Genomic DNA, 15,478 nt, shown 5'->3' on the forward strand with positions numbered 1-15,478 from the left:
AGTGGTGAGATTTAAAAACTAGAGCCAAGAGATATGGGCCTTCTAGGGCCAGAGGTCAAAACAGTTACGGAACCTTCAGAGGAGAGATAACAGCAAAATCCCAGGCTGCTAATTAGCCTCAGCATCTCCTTCCGTTAGCTTTTTTTCTCTGTCCCTGATTTGCTCAAGAAGAGCACTGAATGTGTTTAACCAGATTTGTTAGGAAAATCAATGCCAAACTATGAAAGAGCACCATGCTCGACATGATTCATCCGCGCTGCATGACCTTAGATACTGTGTCTGAGGCTGACATTAGCGAGTCCCAATTCCTCAGACCATGAGTTGGCCATAATTCAGCATGTGACAAGGGTCTGCTGTGTTCCAGGTGCCCTGGCTACAGGGTGAGGAAGAGGCCACGCTGGTGCTTACACTGCTTCGTGTCGTCGGAAGACAACGCCTGCATTTCACTCCCTGCACAGGAGGAGGCGATGCTGGTAGGAATGATGCAGAATAAACGGCGGCGTGGACTCACTATAAAATAGAAAAGACAGATGCAGAGGTCCTGTCACTGGAGCTTTTGCCCGTGCAAGGTCTCTAGCCCTGGAATGAGGAGGGTCAGGGAAAAGGTTGACCATACAGAATTATCAACAGTATTTTATGATTATCTTTTTTTCTTTTCTTTTTTTGAGATGGAGTTTTGCTCTTGTTATCCAGGCTGGAGTGCAGTGGCACCATCTCGGCTCACTGCAGTCTCCGCCTCCCAGGTTCAAGCAATTCTCCTGTCTGTCTCCCAAGTAGCTGGGATTACAGGCGCCTGCCACCATGCCCAGCTAATTTTTGTATTTTTGGTAGAGACAGGGTTTCACCATGTTGGCCAGGCTGGTCTCAAACTCCTGACCTCAGGTGATCCACCTGCCTCGGTCTCCCAAACTTCTGGGATTACAGGTGTGAGCCACCGTGCCTGGCCTATTTTATGATTATCTTGTCCTAGAAGATGGGGCGTGCCTTGCTAGGTAAGCATTCTCCAGTCTGTGTAATTGTATTCATTTTCAATTTTTGAAGAAATACATGAACCACTCCATAATGTGTATTCAAAAGCATCCCTAATGTGTTTTCAATAGCATCTCTAATGTGTACACATCCATAATGTGTATTCAAAATCTCCATTTTGTGTGGAGGCACTTTCTGTGTTGTGCACAAATGTTTCCTATATACCAAGTGAAAGATAGTTTGTTTTTGTTTTTGTTTTTTGTTTTTTGTTTTTGAGACGGAGTCTCGTACTTTTGCCCTGGCTGGAGGGCAGTGGCGCGATCTCGGCTCACTGCAAGGTCCGCCTCCCAGGTTCACACCATTTTGCTGCCTCAGCCTCCCCAGCAGCTGGGATTACAGGCGCTGCTACTGCATCCAGCTCATTTTTTTGTATTTTTTAGTAGAGACAGGGTTTCACCGTGTTAGCCAGGATGGTTTCGATCTGCTGACCTCGTGATCCGCCCAAGTCGGCCTCCCAAAGTGCTGGGATTACAGGCGTGAGCCACCGCGCCCAACCCAAAAGATAGTTTTCTTTGTGTAAATTTATTTTTATTCACTGTTTGGCCTATTATGAGTTTACATGAAAGCAATACATCTGTAGTTGCAAAAAAAAATCATGCAGTCTGGTTTGCTGTCTATCATTTCCACCTCCCTTTTAGGGACTTAATTGAGTTTTTTCATAATCCAGGAAGGACACAAACCCTTCTGAATCCATTCATGTGATCTTGTCTATGCATTTCAATTCATAGTAAATAAAAATAAATGAATAAACCTCAGTTATCACAACTCCTTTCAGAATGATTCAAAGAGTGGAATAAGAAATAGGAGAAACAAGTTCTTTGTAGGTTTTATAAAGTACAAGAAACAAAAGCAAAAGGTCTTTAACAGTCTATTGTGCAAAGTTAATACATGGGGAAACTGAGTTGAATTTATATATATATATACATATTTCTGTGTAAGGAGTTTAAAAACTACAGGGTTCTTGAAATCTAATTTTATAAATAAGTGGATGGATTAAACTAACAATATTAAGTTATATCATGCTAATACAAATCACAAGAAAACTAGGGTGACTATATTAATATGAAAAAAGTAGAATTCAGAAAGGAATATTGTCATGCATAAAGAGGGACACTTGAAAAAGACACAGAGGTCAATTCAGCAAGAATGTATAAGTATATTAAATGTGCGTATATCTATAATAAAGCATAAATATACATGAAGAAAAAACATACATGCCGAAAGAGAAATAAACACTTCTCAGAAATTAATAGAATAAGGACACAGATAATTAATATATAAATTAATGGAATAACACTATCAATCAACCTAATCAAATTGACTTTTGTGGATCATGCTATTCAAGAGAAGCACAATACACCCTCTTCACAAATGCACCTTAAATTTTCACCAAATATAGACCCTATATGCTGTACTATCAAACAAGACTTGATAACTTAAAACTATTGAAATTACAGAGTATTTTCTCTGACCATAATAGGATTATATTAGAAATTTAAAAATAAAAAATTTTTTAACATCTCCAAATGTTTGAAAATTCAGCAGCACAATTCTAAGTAATCCATGGGTCAAATAAGATATCAAATGGGAAATGATAAAATGTTTTGAACTGAATGATAATGAAGAAACACAGTTGAGAGGGAAATGTATATAGCTGTAATCTTGGAGGCAAAGATTTATATAACCCTAAAGCACAAGCCATAAAAGAAAAAAATGATACATTGGTCTTTGTCAAAATTAAAAACTTATCTTTTCCGGCTGGGCGCGGTGGCTCACGCCTATAATCCCAGCACTTTAGGAGGCCGAGGTGGGTGGATCACTTGAGGTCAGGAGTTCAAGACCAGCCTGGACAACATGGTGAAACCCCGTCATTACTAAAAATACAAAAATTAGGTGTGGTGGCAGGTGCCTGTAATCCCAGCTACTTGGGAGGCTGAAGCAGGAGAATTGCTTGAACCCGGGATGCAGAGGTTGCGGTGATTTGAGAGCATACCGTTGCACTCCAGCCTGGGGATCAAAAGTGAAACCGAGTCTCAAAAAAAACAAAAACAAAAACATAAAACTCATTCACGTCACAGAAAACGGACCAGGGATAATGCAAATTAGTCCATGGGAGTTTTGTGGGTGATAAAAATGGCCGTATCTTGATGTCTTGGTATTCACATAGGTGCATGAATTTGTCATATCGCACCAAGCTATTCAGTTACAGTGGGTCCATTCATGTTATATAAGTCATAGTCATAAAGTTTGTTCAACAAAAGAACGCGTAAATGGCTAGAAGAGACAAAAGAAGCTTCATTCTTTTATCTAGAACTTTCGCCTCTCTGTACCTTTGTGCTTACACGTAAAGAGAGCATATGTTGATTTTAAGCTCCCTCTTTCTATCTCACCCAAAGTGGCAGAATTTGGCAAATATTCTCTGATTTTGCACTGTGGAGCTGTGACATACCCTTTTTTCAGTATAGATAAACTTTTCTTCCCTACTTTTGACTGCTTTTTGTGCATTTTGGCAGTTTGTTCAGGAAGGGGAGAAATACAAATGAGTACTGCTTTACCTTTTTCCCATACAGCTCCAACAAAAGTGAAAAAAAAAATCTTTTAAAAATTTAAATAAAAGGTTTTGGTTAATTGTCCCTAATACTTAGCAAGATAATAATTGATTTATTACATTACGAACAGATTGCATATTATGTGTGGAGTCAGCAGCATGAGCTGAAGACAAAAATAAAGTTATTATGCAGAACTATTATGCTAGTGGGAAAAAGATACTGCTTGGATTTAAATTTTGACTCCATGTTCTTATCTCAGTATGGATTTCTCACTGTACATTTGCCTCCCTGTCCCTTTCCAGATGAGCTAAGTCACTTGGTTGCTGCTACTGACCTGGCTACTGGTCTGCTTTCCATCTTTGTGCTGAGGTACAAAGTGCCTTTCCTGAAAAGGTTCTAGGATTATGATCCTTTAAGCAACTGTAAAGCCATATTTCTTGAATTTCAGAAATCCTTTAAAATTACATTAATACATTTTTAAAAGAAGAAGAATGTAATGTCTCAGTCAGTCCTTGCCCAGAGATGTTCCTTTGTTTTCAAAATCATCTTAAATATTAAATTGCTGGGCAATTACTTAGTTGAATAGATTTAAGAAGAATTTTTGTGTTTCTTGGATTAAAATCTATAGACATAACATACTGGAGGGGTGCATTTGTGTGTTAAAGCTTCTTGGGACCAGCCTGGCCAACATGTATAACCCCATCTCTATTAAAAATACAAAAAAACAAAAAAAATTAGCCAGGCTTGATGGCGGGCACCTGTAATCCCAGCTACTCGGGAGGCTGAGATAGGAGAATTGTTTGAACTTGGGAGGTGAAGGTTGCAGTGAGCTGAGATCGCACCACTGCACTCCAGCCTGGGCGACTGAGTGAAACTCCATCTCAGGAAAAGAAAGAAAAAAAAAAAAGCTTCATGAAACAAAATTCTTAGTTAGTGCTAAATAATTTGTCACCTGCTTATTTCCTTTAAATTGGAAATTCTCATTTTTAAAATCATGAGACTAGAATAAATGTGCTTGTACAAAGTACTAATTTGTTTTGCTTAAACTTTCAAATACTCTAAATCTGAAATAAAGTTGAATTATTCCTTGATAAAACTTCTACATTATTCACTACATTCTCCATAGGTTCATGAAGCTATAGAATGTCAATGACACTTTTTAAGGCACACTATGATACTGTCACAGCACGTTTCTAAAAGTACCAGTGGTACTTCATCCAGACGTCCAATTCCTCCAGCTGTAAGGTATGGTTTTCCATTTGCTCTGGTCTGAATGTTTGTGTTTCCTGCAAAATAAGTATGTTGAAATCTTAACCCCGAAGGTGATGGCATTAGGAGGTAGGACCTTTGGGAGGTGATTAGGTCATGGGAGTGGAGCCCTCATGGATGGGATTAGTGCCCTCATAAAAGATGAAGCGAGATCTCTCCCCCCTTTCACCATGTGATGAAACAGTGAGAAGGCACCATCCATGAAAAAGAAAGTGAGCCTTCACCAGGCACTGAATCTGCTGGCACCTTGCTCTCACACTTCTCAGCCTCCAGAACTGTGAGAAATCAATTTCTGTTGTTTATAAGCCACGCAGTTAAGGGTATTATAGCAGCCCAAATGCACTAAGACGCACCTGTTACCAGCTGACAGTCATCCCAGATGGATTTGGAACGTTTCTCCTGTCTGATTTTACTTGAGGCAAGTTTCTGACAATCTTAATTTAGAGCCCATTAGAGAGGACTGCAGCAGGTGTTTCTGCTCCTATCTGCCTAAGAATTCCCACACCAGCCAAATTGGCTTTTGATGTGTTTATGCAAAGATGGCTTGGAGTAATATATTACAACATAATAGAGAAGGGAAAGGAATTTGGGCTAAGAAACTGCAAATCAAACTGAAACAAGGAAGATATTATTTTGTTAGTAGTGAAGAGAAAAAGTGATGTTAACTTTCATTGTAGTGAATTATTAATACGTGTTAGGTAAAAACAAAATAAAACAAAAACAAACAACTCTTGTTAGAAGTTTATCCCTGAAGATCTGGATCATGCTGATACACTGTGCTTTGTTTACCAGTTTTCAGGATTTAGAACGAAGAGGACTGTGTTTAAGACTTTGCCTTGTCTGTAACTGGCTGCTCATTGCTGGGAAATTTATGTCATTTGTTTTTCCCTCAATTTCCTTATCTTTAGAATATAACTTAGTTAAACAAATAGAGCTAATTTTCTAATTGAATTTGTTTGATATTCTTTTTTTTTTTTTTTTTTTTTGAGATGGAGTCTTGCTCTGTCGCCCAGGCTGGAGTGCAATGGTGCGATCTTGGCTCACTGCAAGGTCCGCATTTCGGGTTCACGCCATTCTCCTGCCTCAGCCTCCCAAGTAGCTGGGACTACAGGCACCTGCCACCACGCTTGGCTAATTTTTTGTATTTTTAGTAGAGACGGGGTTTCACCATGTTAGCCGGGACGGTCTCGATCTCCTGACCTTGTGATCCACCCGCCTCGGCCTCCCAAAGTGCTGGGATGACAGGCCCTGCACCTGGCCAATAATTTGAATTTTTAAGACAGCTTTTCACTCTTGAACATGTTCCAGTTTGCACAAAAGTTAAGTGACCTTCCTGTCTATAGATTTATCTCATCACCCAAGTCTCCTGGGTTTAATTATCTTTAAGTGGACGGGCAAGTTCCACTCATAGTTCTTACTTTCCAGAAATATTTATGATAGTGTGATAGAAACTGGTATTGGGTGACCAAACCCTTCTCCTCTTCTCCCTTGATATACTAGACTATCTTTGTGTAGCCTCTCTTGTGGTTTGGTGTGGCCATAAGACTGAGTTCTATCGGCTGATTACAAGTACAAGTAACGTACTTCACTTCCAGGCATAATCCATAAAATCACCCATATTTGCTCATTCATCCATTTTCTTGCCTTGTGAAGAAAAATGAAGACAACTCTAAGCATGATCTTCTGGGCCCCTGTTAAGAGTGGCAGAGCCACTCCCTGAAATGGGTGTGTGTCTATGATTTTGCTTAAAGATCCTCCCAACCAGCGAAATATGCGTCTGTTACCTGAGCAAGAAAAAAAAAAATCAAAAGGTTAGCCCACTGAGATTTTGTAGTTTATTATGGAAGCTAGTATTTATTGAATAGGTGTAGAAGTGGGTATCCTGAAGTGGGGTACTTACTGCTGTAACAAAACCTAAACTATGTGGCATTGTCTTCGTGGTTGGCCCAAAGTTAGTAAGCCCATGATATGGAAGGCTAGGAAGATAGAAGCCCAAGTTTTACAGACGTAAAACACTTGTAAAATTGTTGTTTGCCATGAAGTTGAAGGCAGATCATGTGCCTATTGCAGGATTTAGTAATTACTATGGACCAGTGGCTGCTGAGTGTTTCCCACTCTTCTCTTTCCCCAAATAGAAGTACTCATGCCCTTGCTCTTTTGTTGTGTATTGAATGTCTCTGTTGGAGTGAGCAGATAATTGGCCTTTTTAGTTCATAGGTTCCTGTACTGCAAGGAGCCATATTCATACTTGGTGGAGAGGACTCTTTATCATTCAGGAATTCTGTACTTTGTGCTAGATGCAATATCTAGATAGAACATTTTCTTCTTTGGTAGATCATCTGCCTTTAATTCACTGGGACCACATTTATTGTGTGTTTTACCCTGGTTGTCATAAATATCCTGGGATTTCTTGTCAATTCTGATCTCTGGAATTCATGGTTCATTATCAGCAATATCGTTAGTAACCTCAACCCATTTTCTAAGCCCTTCTGTTATTTTTTGATCTAACAAGAAGCCACTTCTCCCATAAGAACACCCTGTCAAGGGTGACTCTTTTTCTTCCATAGCCCTTGAATCATTGGGCCTAAAGATGGGATAAAAGTCCTGTAGTTCCTGTTGTTAATTAGGAATTAATTTTGTTAATTACAAAGCAGTTTCTTTCATTTCTTCCTAAAACACTGGTTTGAATCTCATATTATCAGATTGTATCATCCATTGTTACCCATTGTCACTAACTCGGGTCATGCTTCTAGGATTTAACTCCTGCCTCACTCTCTCTAAACCTGCCTATTTCCTAATTCCCCTCTTTAGCTTTCAGCTGCTTTTCTTTCTGTTTTGGATCAGGCCCATTCATTTACAAATATGCTGTCATCCCTCTCACTAAAAAAGCAAAAAAAAAAAAAAAAACAAAAAAAAAACAAAGTTAAAAAAGCAAATGCAAAAAAGCAAAAAACCAAAATTAAAAAAGCAAAAATGGAATCTCTTGATTCCATTTTTGTCAACCTAGTTTTTAAAACTCTCATCTACAGCAAAACTTCTGGAAGGAGTTGTCTGTATTTTCTGTCACAATTTCTTCCTCCGCATTCTCGCTTGAATCCATGCTGATCAGATTTTAGCCCTTATCAATCTGAGGATACTGATTGTGATGAAAGTCATGAACAACTTATATATCATTAGATCTAATAATCTGGTATGAATTAGAGATTGTTTCATGTTTTTTTGATATTCATATACAAAATTTACCAGCCCTATTTATTTCAGAGACCATATGCTGTGCTTTACAATGCCATCTTTGTTACAGATTAAGTGTCCATGTATGTGGGTTCATATAAGGGCTCTCACTTCTGCCTTTTGGTCTGCCAATCTCTACGCCCAATACCATACTACTTAATTACTGTGGCTTTAAAATACACCTTGATATTTGTTAGAACAAGTCCCTCCACCTCGTTCTTTTCAAAGAGACTCTTAGCTAATCTTGGTCCTTCATGTCCCATATAAATTTTAGAACCAGCTGCCTTTGTGAAATAGATTTCCTATTCCTTTGTGAAATACATTTCACGGCCGGGCATGGTGGCTCACGCCTGTAATCCCTGCACTTTGGAAGGCCAAGGCGGATGGATCATGAGGTCAGGAGATTGAGACCATCCTGGCTAACACGGTGAAACCCCATCTCTACTAAAAATACAAAAAATTAGCCAGGCATGGTGGCACAAGCCTGTAGTCCCAGCTACTCTGGAGGCTGAGGCAGGAGAATCATTTGAACCCGGGAGGCAGAGGGTGCAGTGAGCCGAGATTGTGCCACTGCACTCCAACCTGGGTGACAGAGCGAGACTCGGTCTCAAAAAAAAAAAAAAAAATTCACAAAGGAATCCATTTGAATTTTGAATGACATTATTGTGGACTATAAAAATAAGAATTAAGATCTCTACAGTATTGCCTCCTCCAATCTATGAACATAGTATATCCCTCTATTTCTTCTACATCATTTAAAAAAATTCTTTTAGTATTTTAAACTTTCTGTGTATAAATTTTGCCTATGTTTTGTAGGTTTATTCTAGAATTGGATTTACTCTAGAAACAAAAAGAAAATTTAGTATTAATTTCTCTCTAAATGTTTGGTAGATTTCACTGCTGAAGCCATCTAGATTGCTTCAACATCAACATACTCTCTACCTGGGCATGCATGGAGGATCTAAGATTGTGGCAAAAGGCATTTATTTACAGAAAATAGAAACTTCTCTTGTCCTACCTCTGCTATTAGAAAACGAATCCTTGACTAATTGAATTATATTATTTTCTTCTTCTTAAAATAAGCTTATATTTATTTGATGCTTACTGTGTGCCATGCACTCTCCTAAGTACCTTACCAGTACAATCTCATTTAATCCATTTAACAAGACGACGAGAGTCCGCAATTTGCTGATGAGAAAATTGAGGCACTGACAGGTCAAATAATTTTACCGAAGACCAAGATGGAAAGCGGTGGAGTCAGGTTTCTATCCTAGATAATCTGGTTCCTGAGCTCACTCACTTTACCTTTGGCTAACATGCCTTGCTTTGGGTTTAGACTATTCTATTTCTACTCTATTGAATTGACTCTTTTGCTCAGTTATTATCTATCTTTCTCGGTTTCTAATCCATGCCTTTATAGTCAAATTTTCCTTGATTACTGCTTTGTCCAAATTCTGTTTCAATATATAGTACTTTTATTCTCACTCATTTCTGAATAGTTTGTAATGTTGGTTTTGAGGTTTTCTTTATCCACAAGTTATTTAGAAGAGTAATTTGACATTTCTAAGTGGAAAGTTTCTTTTGGGCTAGCCTTTGGTTGTTTACTTTCTGGTTTCATGATATTGTAATCAGAACTTGGCTACTGCTTTGGGAACTTCATTTAGAATTTTTTGGTAACCTAACACTTGGCTAACTGTTGTAAATGATCCATGGTGTACATAACTATATATATATATGTGTGTGTGTGTGTATGTGTGTGTCTGTGTTTGTCTGTATGTATCAAATCAAACTGGATATTTGTGATATTCAATTCTTTATGTTGTTTTTTTCTATCTGATTTTCCATTTTCTGGGAGCTAGTTGTTTTCCTCCTCCTTGGCTCTGGTTTTGCCAGTTTCTCTTTGTATTTTTGAAAATGTTTGCTTTATATATTTCAGTGCTACGTCGTTTAGTCTTTAATTTTGTTGACTTCCTGACAAAGTGCATTGTCATCAAGATAAGGCATTGGTCCTCATCATAGTAAATACTTTGACCTTGTATTCAATTTTGTTCTATGTACATTTTTCCAAGCCAATTTTCATTTTTATAGCAGTTGCCTGATATGCCTCTTTCCACCTCTTCATTTTCCACTCTTCGTGCCACAACTACGTCTGCTAATGAGCACCACCGTGTTCCCCATCTTGAGTCATCCTTTCCAGTCTCTGTGGGGCCCATCACTGATCCACAGTGACTGGAGGTCAATGAAGTTTTGAGAAGAAGCATTTGCTCTTTCAAGCTGGTAGAATATAATTTAAGACATGTCCCTGTGTTCTGTTCATCTCAGCTTGTATTTTCAGTGGGGTTCTTCTTGCGTGGTGGTCTTCCAGAACCCTTGAGTACACAAATCACTTTCTGAACTCTTTCTCTGGCTCCTGCAGGGAAGGAGGGGCATAGATCTGTTCTACTTCAAGGCCTTCAGCATGGTGCTTTCTTTCTCTTATTTTCGAGTACTTTTTCCATCATGCCTATGTTATGTTTTAATAAGTCATAACTTTCAAATATGGACAGATATATTCAGAGGAAGTCTGCATGGCTGCATTCTTTGTGCACTTGGGAACCTGCTGAAATCTTCACTTTCTTTCTGTACCTGGTTGGCAAGTCAGAGTTCACAGTTCTAGTTTCCCTTTTCTCCTTTATTCAAAGTAGTAGTAATAGAAATTATTAGAATTGAAAGAACTAGTAGAAAGTATTATTCCTCTGATAATGTTTGGTACAACACTCTATTATAGCACCTATACTGAGTGTTGTTATTATTATTTTATCAGTGTCTTCCATTACATTGTAAGTCCTTAGACAGCAGGAAGTGTGCCTGGATCTCCTTCTTGGCCCTGGTGTGTAACATGATGCCTGGCACAAAGCATTGTAAACATAAATGAGCCACGTGTAAGTAGAGTAATAATTTCATAGAGACCTAACATCAAAGGCCACGGGTGATGTGAATGTAATGAGTCAGGTCTCCTTGCTTCTACCCTTAGTCCCTAACAGTCTCTTTTCCAGACCAACAGCCAGAAAGATTCTCCTAAAACTCAAGACCGATCATGTTGCTTCTCTGCTCTAGCCTTGCTTCCTAGGGACCTTCTATCTCACTCCCAGTAAAATCTAAAGCTCTTACCTTGGCCGATAGCACCCACCATGATGTAGCTATCATCTCCCACCTGCTCCTTGCCTCCTTTGCTCTGGGTCATCTTGCTCCCTCTGATCTTCTTTAAACAACTAAAGTCAGCTGCAGCCTCCAGAGATGTCACGCTTGGTCTCCCTTTTCCCGGCACATGTTCCCTGCCCTGTATCAGCAGGGCTTGGTCTCTCTTTATCCATGTCTTTGCTCCAGTGCCTTCTTCCCTGACAATCTTATTCAAACACAGTCTCCCTGCATCTCTGGCTCTTGCACTGTGTTGATTTCCTCACACTCTGACACCACCTGACATATTAAATATGTATTTATTTACTCCCTGCTGGAACGTACGCTCTATGGCAACAGACACGTCTGGTTTACCACGGCGGCATCCCAAGTGCCTGGTGAGTTATGGGTATCATTTGTTAAACAAATAAATACAATTATTTGCTCGGTCTTGGCAGCTATTGTCACATTTCCTTCAGTTTTGTATACTGAAAACATAGCCACGCACGTGTCAGGAAAGAGCAGGCACACTGGTGACCGCCCCTAGACACCCCTAGAGAGTGTTAGGGCTTGCGACCATGGCTGGGCAGACTGGTAGCAATGTGCCTCCAGCAGACTCCATCGGAGCACACAGAAACAGTCATGTTCTTAGTCGTCTATGGACAAGCAAGCACTACAGGCTTGAGGCATAGAGCCGGGGAGTGACTCTAGACAGCAGGTACTCCTCGGGTTTCACGTACATGGCAAAATAATAATGACTAGGGGATGGGTGGTGGGAACAAGCTAACAACGCATGTGTGTATTAAGTGAGAGACCAAGGCTGGGAGAAATAGAGAGAATTTTTAATTTGGTGTCTGCAGAATCTGCAGAATGTCCTCTTCTTGTGTTCATGTAGCCGTGGAGAGTGAAGAATGTGAAAAATTAGACTTGAGTTTAGCTCAAATTTAAGTCTGTTGTTTTACTGTTTTTATAGATCAGGGACTTCTATGACCTAATGCTTGAGCCCCCATACTATCTTTTTCCCCTCAGTTGGCAGTGCCAGGATAAGTTGATTATTCACAGTATCAATTCATGGATTGATTTAGGGTCTCCACATTGTGTATCCTTAATAGATGTTTAATTGAGCTGAATGAAAGTGTAGATAGAGGCAGCACAGAATTGTGGGAAGATAATAAAAATGGTCTGTTTCAGTTCTTAAATTCTATAATTTTGTCTTCTACATTTATAAACTTGAACAGTTGTTTTTCGGTGTAGAAGACGAAATTACGGAATTTTAGAAAATATTTATAAAGTGACATTTTGGCACAGAGGGTGAATTTTCTGATGTATTGGTAATCTGTAAGGAAAACTGGAACTCAAATAATAAGTGAGGTGATAATGATGGCCTTCTGTCCTGAGGAAATGCTGCCAGCTTCACCCTGGCAACTCCGTCTGGCATTTATTGAGAACTTACAACATGCCAAGTACAATAAGGGCTTTGAATGCACTTAATTAAGGGTATTTTTAATGAAGGGTATTAGTTAATTATGATGTAGGTAAGTATTAGTTAAGGGAATTTAGTATTCTTATTAACTAATGCAACTCAGAATTAGATGGCATTATTAACTCTATTTCACCCTGAGGAAACTGACGCTCAGAGAATAGTTTCTCTAAGGTTATAAGGCTGGTCAAAGGATGAGCTGGCATTATGTAGGTAATTTACATGGGGAATTTGTGCCCTAACTTGGTGCTTCTCTTTTGCAATCAGTAGGTTAGATGCCTTGAGAAGACCTGAAATTCTGTCATGCTTAGCAAGTTTCAGAAAAAATCTTGAAGGAACCAATTTATTTAGGCCCTGAGAGCTTTCTAAAGTTCTGAAGCAAAAGGCAGGGATGCAGAGTTCCACGGAGGTGGTGAGAGAAATGAAGGGCAGGCCAGGCACGGTGGCTCATGCTTATAATCCCAGTATGTTGGGAGGCCGAAGTGGGCGGATCATCTGAGGTCAGGAGTTTGAGACCAGCCTGGTCAATATGGTGAAACGCCTGCCTCTATTGAAAAAAAAAAAAAAAAAAAAAAAAAAAAAAAAAAAAAAATTAGCTGGGCATGTTGGTGTGCACCTGTAGTCCCAGCTACTCAGGAGGCTGAGGCAGGGGAATTGCTTGAACCTGGGAGGCAGAGGTTGCAGTGAGATGAGATCACACCACTGCACTCCAGCTTGGGTGGCAGAGCGGGACTCTGTCTAAAAAAAAAAAAAAGAAAAAAAAAACAAAAATGAAATTAAGGGCAAAGCAGGCCATCCACAGATTCTCTTTGAAAGAATGACCACAAGCTATTTTTGTCTTTAAGTATTAATGTAATGATTCGAGAGAATAGACCATATAAACAAAAGCATGATAATGTCAAATTTTTACTTCTTTTCTAAAAATAGTATAATTCATATAAAATGCATTAGTTTTCTTTTGTGTATTCTATAAAAATTCTGTAATTGATATTTGAAATAAACTTTTCCAAATTATTTTAAAATCAACATACAGAAGGAGAGAATCTTAAAATTGAGTTATAGAAAAAATGTTAGCACATAGCACCTATAATTTCTCCTTCAGAAAACAGTTCCATGAGAATCTGGCAAAAAATAACAAACATATCAAAAGACATATGGAGCTGAGTTGTTCACTTAGCTGGACTATCAATATATTGAAGAAGAACTTTTAAGTATTGTACACAATGCCTGAGAAAACTTAAAGTTTTTTATTTTTAATTTATTCATGGTTAAAAAAGCAAAAATCATAGCTTAAAAAAATCTTACCGTTGAAAAAAAGGACACACTTTTCTAATTTGTAACTTACTATTTACAGTTTTGCCACCGCTTTACCTTTTGAAGCTTCTCCAAGATACTCTGATTTTTTAAAATTGCAGATTTACCAATTGAAATTCGCTTGTGGTTATAATTATGTCTACAAATGTATTAGGCTGCCCTTCTAGGCTGAAAATTATTCCCTGAAACTAGCACCAAAGCTAAAAAGAATAGCAATGAAGAGGTATTTGTTAAGAAAATAAACATAATTACAGATAATCGTTTTATAATCTATTATCTATTTTGTACTATTTGTTTGTTAGCAGTCTTTATTAAATCACAGCCATTCTTTTCACAGTGTTCAGTGCTAGTAGAAGAGAAGACAATTTCGTGTATTGTTTGTGCAGCTGAGTTCAGCCTAAGTGCAGAAAGAAACCCTGCGATGCACACTCTATGTTGCAGATACGGAAGTGTGTATCTTTGTTTCCTTGTGCCGTTCTTGATAAATGTTGGCCTCAGCAATAGTGCTGAGTGCTCTTACAGTTCTCAAAGGGTATTCACATTTATTCTCATTTATTCTTTACAACAAGACCAAGGCAGGTGAATTGTTCGCACAGGTTAAGTGACTTGCTCAAGGTTGCGCAATGAATTTATGATAAGTCGGGACATGAACCAAAACCTCTTAACCTTGTGCTTTCAAACAGAAAGCAGAGCTGAAAGTAATTTTTCTGTGGTCTTTTATAAAATGGGTATGCTGTGGCTTCTTCAAGGCCCTCGTTGCCTGATATATTTAGAGATATCTCAACAATTCTCAGGAGTCAAAGTTTGATGTTCATTTCAGTATTTTTAAATTTACTCTATAATTGAAGGAACTGGTGTCCCTCGCAAAAATATAAATGTGTTGACTTTTTTGTAAAAATGATGCAAGACTTTTGAATTATTCAAACTTTTTATACATTTTTAAAACAAAAATTTATTTTTAAAAAATTTCATTTCTGGCCGGGCATGGTGGCTCACGTCTGTAATCCCAGCATTTTGGGAGGCTGAGGTGGGTGGATCACTTGCAGTCAGGAGTTTGAGACTATCCTGGCCAACACGGCGAAACCCTGTTTCTACTAAAAATACAAAAATTAACCAGGTGTGGTATGCGTGCCTATGGTCCTAGCAACTCCGGAGGCTGAAGCAGGAGAATCACTTGAACCCACGAGGCAGAGGGTGCAGGGAGCCGAGATCATGCCACTGCACTCCAGCCTGGGCAACAGAACGAGAATATGTTTTCATAAATAAATAAATAAATAAATAAATAAATAAATAAAATATTTCTATAGAGATGAGCAATGTTTACAATAGGCTGATTAAACAAAATAATCAGTGGAATATTTTAGAATATTTGCATACAGTAACATTAACAATGCTTGGCTTTCCAAATGTGAGATAAGTATATAAGTACATCCACCGATTAGGGTGATCA

The 15,478-nt window shown here is 38.6% G+C and overlaps 1 long non-coding RNA gene across 1 annotated transcript in view; it reads left to right on the forward strand.

Annotated features, from left to right (window-relative positions):
* Positions 1-208: 208 nt before the first annotated feature.
* The window catches only part of LOC105490259 (uncharacterized), a 39,437-nt gene continuing 24,167 nt past the window's right edge, over positions 209-15,478 (forward strand). Inside the window, exons 1-3 of the long non-coding RNA XR_011615180.1 lie at positions 209-473; positions 3,881-3,947; positions 4,705-4,823. This is a non-coding gene — a long non-coding RNA (uncharacterized lncRNA). The remainder of the gene's footprint in view (positions 474-3,880; positions 3,948-4,704; positions 4,824-15,478) is intronic.

The sequence above is a fragment of the Macaca nemestrina genome, chromosome 16 (assembly GCF_043159975.1).
Source record: "Macaca nemestrina isolate mMacNem1 chromosome 16, mMacNem.hap1, whole genome shotgun sequence".
Taxonomy (NCBI): Eukaryota; Metazoa; Chordata; class Mammalia; order Primates; family Cercopithecidae; genus Macaca; species Macaca nemestrina.